The sequence below is a fragment of the Myotis daubentonii genome, chromosome 3, assembly GCF_963259705.1.
Source record: "Myotis daubentonii chromosome 3, mMyoDau2.1, whole genome shotgun sequence".
NCBI classification, from domain to species: domain Eukaryota; kingdom Metazoa; phylum Chordata; class Mammalia; order Chiroptera; family Vespertilionidae; genus Myotis; species Myotis daubentonii.
The window spans coordinates 28,353,637-28,362,240 of NC_081842.1; the positions used below are offsets into that span (position 1 = coordinate 28,353,637).

At 42.7% G+C, this 8,604-nt stretch overlaps 1 pseudogene; it reads right to left on the bottom strand.

The window, feature by feature from the left end:
- Positions 1-2,848: 2,848 nt before the first annotated feature.
- On the bottom strand, positions 2,849-4,726 carry LOC132229569 (RING-type E3 ubiquitin-protein ligase PPIL2-like; annotated as a pseudogene).
- Between the last annotated feature and the right edge of the window lie 3,878 nt (positions 4,727-8,604).

An 8,604-nucleotide genomic window follows, 5' to 3' on the forward strand; every position in this document is an offset into this window, starting at 1 on the left:
AGCAAAATGATATGAGATGTTCTAAAAGTAAAATTAAAAAATAGAGATGTACATAGTCAAGTAGGGCAAGTAACAAGATATGATTGTTAAATTATGCAAAAACTGGTTATTATCTTGTAAGGTAATTGAGCTGTAAGTATTGAGGTCCTTTTTTTTTTTTCCTGTGGGAAATAAACAGAGAATTAACATACCTTACACTTTTCTGCAAAGTTAACCTGTAAATATAAAGGGTTGTAGAACAGCAGAATCCCAATCAGCTGTGAAGTTATTCCAATAAAGTTAAATTTCATAAAAGAGATAGATGACCATTAGAGGTGCTTATTAAGACATGATCTAGCATGATATTAAAAAGTCTCACAATCGCTAAAACCGGTTTGGCTCAGTGGATAGAGCGTCGGCCTGCGGACTGAAAGGTCCCAGGTTCGATTCCGGTCAAGAGCATGTACCTTGGTTGCAGGCACATCCCCAGTAGGAGATGTGCAGGAGGCAGCTGATTGATGTTTCTCTCTCATCGATGTTTCTAACTCTCTATCTCTCTCCCTTCCTCTCTGTAAAAAATCAATAAAATATATATAAAAAAAGTCTCACAATTATCATTTACTTCATTTTTAAGTATTTGAATGCATACCAGCTAAAGAAGATGAAATAGCTTAAGACCTGCCTCTAAATCATTAATTAAATTCAAGTATGGGGAAGAAAAAATACATGAATAATAAAGACATAACTCCTCCAAAGATTTGGAAGAAAGTGAAATCCCATATTGACAATGATTAGAAAAGTGATGTGTGGTAAAAAGACACACACAAAAATCACTCTTTACTTTGATCTTTATGATACATATGAAGTAACTTTTAAATAGGGAGAATCTCTATTTTCTGGTGCAGTGGAAAAGGTGGTGGTTTCGACTTACTGTAAAAGAATCACAGGATTCTCAGGCAAGATGAGATATTTGATATCCACTAACATCTCAGAGGTAGGAAACATGGTGATGATTTATAACTCTTTCCTGGATATCAGATACAGATTTGGTCAGACAAATATGATGGTGTAATACTGTTTCTGAATATGTGTTAGACTGACTATCAGGCCTTACCATCATATATTAAAACAAAAAACAAAGAAACTTTGCAGAAACATGAATCCAACTTCACTCCAATTAGAGTTCCAGAGTTATTACTATGGGTGTTTCCTCTCACTACCTCAGTTTTCTACAATACGTGCATTTCTAAACCGATAAATTAAATTTCAAGAAGTTGAAATTTCACCTATTACTTTATTCTTGGAAATCTTTATGAGCACTTCCCTCTTCCATATTTCCTTCTCTTTCTGTGACTTCTTCTAGTTCCTAGGAAATCACTATGCTGGGGTCCAGCCCCAGCAGGTCAAGGGGTTCCCAAAGGTGTGGATGGAGTCAGCAAAGAAGGAATGACACGGAGGCAGCCTTCAGTTGATCATCATAGCAAGGTTCTCTAGCCAGGATCCCCAACCAAGTTCTGTCTTTATTGTCTTGTTACATCTGTATTTATACCAGTTGATTTTAATCCTACCAATTCTATTCCAAAGGTTAGGGCATTTCTTATCTCCATTCCAAGGTTACTCTATTGTTCTATTAAGCTACAAAGAAGTAACTGAAGGAGATTATTCTAAGTAAAGATTATGTAGCTTAAGCGTGATTGTTCATAGTTAAAGTGATTAACTACCCGCCTGGCACTTAGTTAAGGGGTTTTACTGATAAAAATCCTCACCTGGGGAAACAGCAGGCCCAGAGGTTCCCAAAGGTGTGGACGGAGTTGGCAAAGAAGGAATGACACGGAGACAGTGTTCAGTTGATCAGCAGTCTAGCCAGGTTCTAGCCAGGATCTCCAGCCAGGTTCTGTGTTTATTTCTCCTGCTACATCTGTATTTATACCAGTTGATCTTTTTTTTTTAATTTCTCAAAAGTCCTTTAATTTACCTGATGACCTCACCAGGCACTTAAAAAAACCAAGTGCTTTTAATTTCTGGAAAACTACAAGTTAAGCTCCAAAATAACCTACAGAATGGACTGCCAAGCTCGAGCACACAGCCTCCCCGACCTCTGTGTCAGTGTGAGGTTCAGAAATAAAGCTAACATGTCCAGCATCTCCTTTGCAGTAGCAGGTGCTTGACTCTGCTGCTGAACGACAGGCCCTGGGGCCAGCCACTCCCACGGGAGCAGGGGAGCACAGGGTCTCCTCCAGAGGCAGCCGGGGCCCTGTGCTGTCACACACCCACCTGCCTGCCACCTCCTAGGTCTGTCGGGCTCTTGGAGACAGCGCTGGTGCAAAAAGCCTTTCCCAAGTGAGTTCACAGACATCTGTAGCTTGGAGGGTGGTGTGAAGGGGTCGTGAAGTAGCGAGGGACCGCTGTGACTGAAGGTGCAGAGGAGCTAGACAGCTGACGGGCAGGGAGACCACAGAGGGACGGGCACAGTGGAGAGCCACCGTCAGGTCAGCAGCTGTGGGAAGGTGACTCAGCCTCAGCGTGGCAGTGCACGAGGGCCAGAGGAGGAGGCAGGTGAGACCGGCTTGGGCCTGGTGTTGAGCATCAGAGCTGGGAGAAGAGCCAGGGGCATTCTGGAAGAACTGTTGAGACTTACTGACGGAATTGAGGTTTGGGGTGAGAAACCAAGGATGAAACGGAGTTAGAATTCAGCGTGCTGAGCAGGAGGAGATGGTGGGCTGTGCCCACCCAAGGATCATAGCGTGGAGAAGAGGTGTGAGGGGAACAGGAATCTTTTAGAGCCCCAGGGTAGAGGAGACAGCTCCTGGGAGGAGGCAGCTTTCCCGGCTTCTGCAGGCACTTCAGGAGAGCTGAGGTAGTGTCAACGTCAGGAGCAGGGAAGCTGGGCGGGCACAGGCTGGTAGGTTGGGGGGCCCTGGCTCCCTGACTTGGACTGGCTTTTCTTCACTGTGCTCTCGGGGGCTGCCTCCGGGAGCTGTGTCTTCTTCCGCTCCCCGGGATCTGCACATCAGCCTCCTCGCAGGGGTCCACAAACACCATGGTGTAGTCGATGCAGATTTCATCCTTAAGGCGGTCCGTTTTGGGGTCACTCTCCACATTCTCCGCGGCTGTTACTGTATCAAAACCCTCAACGACCTGCCCGAAGATGGTGTGCTTCTTGTCGAGGTAAGCGCAGGAGCGAAAGGTGATAAAGAACAGACCTGTTGGTGTTGGGCTCCGAGTTGGCCATGCTGAGGATGCCTCGGCCCGTGTGCTAGAGGTTGGGCCGGAACTCATCTTTGAAGGGTTTTCCCCAGTAAGACTCCTCCCCCCCTCCCCCCCCCCCGTGCCTGTGTCAGTGGGGTCACCTCCCTGGATCACAAAATTCCTGAAGGACCTGTGGAAGAGGGTGCCATCGTCATACTGCTTCTTGCAGAGCTTGATGAAGTTTTCGCAGGTTTCTGGTGTCGTGTCGCAGTGCAGCTCCAGGTTGAGGTCGCCCCTGTTGGTGTGCAGCCGCACGTAGCCCTTCTTCTTCATAAGCTGGTAGCGGAACACGTCCTCGTCCATGGCGGCTGCTTCGTGGGTGGTCTCTGGAACCAGGGCGGTGGAGGTGAAGGAGGCGCTAACCTTCCCAGTGGAATAGTGGGCCACATTCAGCTTGTCCTCCTTTTCTTCTCTGGGACTTTGATGGTGGCCGTCAGGACCTCATCCCCCTTGAACTCCTTATAGAGCTCCTGCAGTGTTTCTCGGGTCTCGGCATTGGTATTTTTCAAATAATAAGATGGGTCCTGTTTGGCCTTTTCTTCATCTGGGTGTTATGGGTTCACTCAGCGAGATAGACCACCGACTCAGAATTTAAATTTAAGAGCCTTTATTAAGCTGGCCAGCTGACTACAGTTACAGCACCCTGCCGAAGCAGAGGCTGAACTGCAGTGCCTACTACAGGAGTTACATTTTATTATTAAATTCTGTGGAGGCCCAGAGAAAAATGTGTCTTTCAAATTCTGGGGCCCCCAATATGGAGGAAACTCTCTTTATCTATACTTTTCCCAGTCCTTTGTCTCCCAAATTTGGAATGAGACTTCCGGGCCTTCTGAGAAAGAAGGCCTGCATGCTGGGAAGGGGCCATGAGACCATATCTCAAGGCCTGGCCTGATGTCAGTACCTTCCTATCTATATGTTTTAGGAGCAGACAGCACAGCATGACCTGTCTGGCCAAAGCACCAGATACGCAGCCCAGCACATGGGTTGGTTATTTTCATGTTATTCTTAACATGAAAGAAGTTGGAGACTTTGAATTTGTCCAAATTTGTAGGGTCCTGGAGGGTGATGATGTCCTGCCGGGAGAAGGGCTCGTCTGTCAGCAGGTCTCAGAAGTTCTTGGCCTTGATATTGAGCTGCTCCACTGCCTCATAGGCATAGATATTGCCAGTGGTCCTGATGGCCACGATGTAGGTGTTGTTGGTGAACACGGTGTACAGCACTGGACAGTGGTACTTCTCTTCACTGTTTTTTGCAAAGTTCAGTTGCTGGGGTTGGTCCCGTACTTCTTAAGCCAAGGAAGGATGTTTAGCAAGTCAAATATGACGCCTTCAGGGGTGCAGACCGGATAGCTAAAGGGCTGCAGAGAGAGACTGCAGTGGTCAAAAGGTAAAGGATGAAAATTTGTTTGTGGGATATCTGGTTTCTTGCCACCATAGAAGTGAGTGTATTCAGCACAGGTAATGTACATCTTGTCTTTCTGGTGCTGTCACTTCCCCATGGTGGCCACAGCGCAGCTGCGGCAGCAGGACCAGCTATCGGGGAAAATCGTCAACATACGACCCAGCCAGCCACATCCCCTGAGTTCCAGCCAAGATCCTTAAGTACTTCCCATATCAGTTGATCTTAATCCTATCCATTCTTTTCCAAAGGTTAGGGCATTTGTTAGCTCCATTCCAGGGAGTAAAGATTATGTAGCTTAAGTGTGATTGTTTGTAGGTAAAGTGATTAACTACCCGCCTGGCACTTAAGGGGTTTTACTAATAAAAATCCCCACCTGGGAAACAACCTTTCTCGGAGAGGTGACCTTGGTTAAAACACATAGTGCTAAGAAGGGGAGCAAACATATTAAGAACAGTATGCCATATATGCCAGGTCCCTTGAGACATAAGCTATGCAGATGTTTCTTCCCTGCAGCGATTCAGGGTGGCTCGGCTTCCAGCATTACTATATCAATGCAAACTTTACGTTTTGTCAGCTAAAGTAAATCATGTCTTTTTCCTAATGGTGTAGAATCCTTTGCACTCTCTCAGGAGTGCACTTTGAATTCTTCCTTACCGTGTATTTCAGGGCCATGAGTCAGGTTGGCATCCCTTTCTTACTCTGCTTCTGCTCTGGTACCCATTTACTTTGCCCAAACTTCTTCTCAATCTTATTTCCTTGGCGAAATACCTACTTCAATACTTTTCTATGGAACTTTGGTACTTGCCTTATAAATTTCATTTCATGAAGTTTCTGACTTTATCATCAATATATTTTTTATTAAACTAGAATCACCAATTGGACAACCAAGAGTAACTTAAAGAGATGAACTGATGTCAAAAAGGGATTCTGTACATCATTCTCCAGTAAAATAATCTAATGGGGACTCAAAGGATTGTACGTCTAGGAAGCAAAGCACACCTGCTTAAGAGCAATAAGCAATGCCATATTAATCCATTTAATTTTTAGTAGGGTTAATGGACTGGAAACTACATGAGGACAAAGATTACACCTATTAGGAGTATATTTAAATTGCTCTAAACACACAAAAATATTGGCAACTATATGAATATATGTTAATTCATCTAGTAGTCATTTTTATATCTATGTATATCATCGTTATATTGTACACTTTACATTTAAAATCATTTAAAAGAAAAGAAAAATGGAATAGATGAAATATTTGTGAGTATAAGTAAATATTGACAGTTAAATATTCACACTGGTGCTAAATTAGCATTTGAATCTACTATAAGAAGTCAATTTGTTTTGAAAGTTGTCCCAACTGCATATTATTTTGTTATTAAAAAATAAGAGCACTTTATGATTGTGATAGTATAGTAAGCTAGGCTAAATTTTTAGATAGAGAGCAGATATCTATACTAATAAAAGGGTAATATGCTCATTAGACCAGACCTCTTCTGGACATCCTTCTGGACAAAGCCATGGTGGCGGGGCTGAGGCAGAGGCAGTTAGGGGTAATCAGACTGGCAGGGGAGCAGTTAGGGGCATCAGGCAGACAGGGGAGAGCAGTTAGGGGGATCAGACAGGCAGGGGAGCAATTAGGGATGATCAGGCAGGCAAGGGAGCAATTAGGGGCAATCAGGCCAGCAGAAGAGCAGTTAGGGATGATCAGGCCAGCAGGCAGAGAGCAGTTAGGGGCAATCAGGCCAGCAGGGGAGCAGTTAGGGGCATCAGGAAAGCAGGCAGAGTGGTTAGGGGCTATCAGGCAGGCAGGCAGGTGAGCGGTTAAGAACCAATGGTTCCGGATTGTGAGAGGGATGTCCAATTGCCGGTTTAAGCCTTGCGGGATTGGGCCTAAACAGCAGTCAGACATCCCCCAAGGGGTCCCAGATTGGAGATTGTGCAGGCCAGGCTGAGGGACTGTCCCACATGCATGAATTCCGTGCACCAGGTCTCTAGTTAGTTTTTAACTAACATGAAAGCATTTCTTTAACTTCTGGACCACTTGGTTATAGATTTATTTCATTAAAATAAGAAAATAACCAACATATTCTAGTTACTTAACATTAATAAATCTTTATAAAACATCAGACATGAGATAAAAATGATAGTTGCCTGATCATTCTAAGTAAAATATTTATAATATGACCTTCCAAATAGAAACAATAATTTAAAACATTTTGGTTTGAGTACCTTTGTTTTCATATTTTCTTCTAAGGACAAAAGTGGCTTCTACATAACTTTCAGGTAGAGGCATGGACTAGTTCTTCACCTGTCATAATGCTTCAGTTACAAATGATCAGATGAAAAATGCAGCTTTGCTGAACACCCACTGCGAGTGGGCCAACAGAGGAAAGGGAACTTTCAAAAGCTCTTGCCAGCTTGCAGTCTCCAGTGGGGTTTCCCCTAGGAAATTCATAGCTTCAGGGCGGAAAGAAGCACAGGAAACCTGTCTATGCCTTTCTTCCTGGTGTGAGCAGAAAGCTGTTTAAACCTAAATAAAAAACCACGGAGGCAGAAGTGGGTAATTTATGTGCGACTAAAACTGTAATTAGCTTTTTGAAAGGCTGTATTTTATACTGTCATACCCCTCCACAAAAAGTCATAGAAATGATGGAATCAAACTGAAGAGTGTTATTTGGACAGAATAAATGGAATTTTTAGATAGCCGAATATAGTTTTTCAAGTTGTTGTCTTATTTCATAAATTTAATTTGAGCAAGAAAGAATTCCTACTGGTAAAATTGATTTAATAAGCATGACCATGGACTGTGGTGAAAGACAGGTGCATGTAACACAAAATGTAAAACCTGTGGTGCAGGAAGTAATGGTTTAATAAATACTGACAATTGCCAGGACTCAAGGGTCACCAGCATTCCAGGCTCCTTGTCCACACATTTCTGCTAGTGAAGACAATAGGCAGCTTCATATATATATATATATATATATATATATATATATATATATATATATAGTATTTATATATTATATTTGTCAGTATTCTATCTAATGTACAAAAATTTTATTAAGCATATTTGAAATAATAAAAATTTAATCATATTCTTTGTTAATTAGCACCAGTTCATGGTTTTGTGCAAGCACACACATGCTTGTGTTTGTGAGGATGTGTATATGTATGCATTTAAATAAAAATGATGCACACAGTCTACTTTTGACCCAAAGTGCAATGCAATGTTACACTTGGATTACGGCAAATGTTATCAGTCTAAAAACTGCACTTAAACAGTTTGAGAACTAACTGCAATATTCAACTATAATTTTTTTTCCAAAAATTGCAATGCAATGTGAATATAGGGTTCAATTGGTTATCAGGGATACTTCTATGCTGGGATGATTCTTCCCTTTTCTTTCTCATCTCTCATCTTCCTTCTCATTTTATTATATTCTGAAAATATTCTTGAAGTATAAAAAGATGATTTAAAATTAATCTTACCTGGTTAAGGGGAAAATAAATGTTATCTATGATGTCATTTAAAAGTGAAATTTGCAAGCAATATTTTGGTTAGGGTGAGGTCATGATACCTGAAGCTACATTAGCTATTGTTATGGGTTAGCTCAGTGAGATAGACCACCGACTCAGAATTTAAATTTAAGAGCCTTTATTAAGCTGGCCAGCTGACCACAGCGCCTATCTCCCCCTCTGGGAGCTTTGGAGCATGTGGCAGAGACCAAGGGTGCAGTATGTTTATAGCAAAACAGTGTTAAAAAAAATACGAAGCATTTCATTAGCTGTTACTTAGAAGTTCACAGAAAGTTCATAAGAACAAAGGGGAGGTAAACGGAGTCACACCTGGCTGGAGCATATCATAACACAATTGCTTTTCTAAGACAATCTAGCAATTTTTCTCTGCTACGGTTCCTGACCCTAATACAATCAGTAACCCTTCTATCCTGCAGTCCCTCCCCCCAACAC